We start from the raw sequence: 969 nt of genomic DNA on the forward strand, positions 1-969 counted from the left end.
GAACTGGCGAAACCCTGGGCTGCCAAAGCGGAGCATGGAACTTAACCACTCAGCCATGGGGCTGGCCCCTGGAGGCTGATTTTTTAAGCCCCATTACTTATATTTATCCTTACTAGAATTTGTATCTTACTGGATTTAGTTCCAGATTTTCAAAATTTTAGAATCCTTGACTCTTACCCAGAATATTTTTTCTCCCACCCAAGCTTTGGGTCAACAGGAGAATTGAGACCTATGCTGTCCGGATTCTCAGGCAGGTAATGGCAGATATCTGTGGTATACAAGGGCCTGCCCAATAACACGTCCATGAAAGAGCATTCAGGATTCAGGCAGCTACACTTCGACTTGAAATGCTATTGTCCACCTCATATTTTCACTTTTTGTCCACAAATATGCTTTTTTTCAATGAATCAACATTTATACCAGACAAACAGTAAACATGCAATTAGGTTTACTTAATTTAACATTGTCAGCTGCTAGACTGAAATCCTTTGGTAAAGCTTGCTGCTCCAATTTCCTGTGCTCCCCTCAGAAAAACAAATGAGGTCTCACTGCCATCATGTTGACTTTTGCCTCTGTTTGCCCTCAGGGGTGTGTCTTTTCAGGATGCTCATAAACCCAGTTTCTGATGGGATCTGTTGGTTGGGCCTAGTGTTGGCTGACAGACAACCTCTGAAATCCATTCTTGCATAGTTCTGTCACATCCTTTGTACTTCATTGTGCCCAATTAGAGCTGAGAAGATACTCTTTAAAAAATTACTGACATTTGTCACTGTAAAGCTGTGAAATAACTTAGGAGAAGATGGAGCTCTAAAGTCTAAGAACACAGTGGAAAGAGTTCTAGTCTGGAAATTTTGTGTATGCTCCGTTTTTCTCTACCAACTACAGGTCACTTTCCCTATTTGGGCTTAATTTCTTCTTTTGTAAAATGAAAATTCTGAGGTTTCTTCTAATTCGGTCTCAGTGATTCTG

Source organism: Equus quagga, chromosome 4, assembly GCF_021613505.1.
Source record: "Equus quagga isolate Etosha38 chromosome 4, UCLA_HA_Equagga_1.0, whole genome shotgun sequence".
NCBI lineage: Eukaryota > Metazoa > Chordata > Mammalia > Perissodactyla > Equidae > Equus > Equus quagga.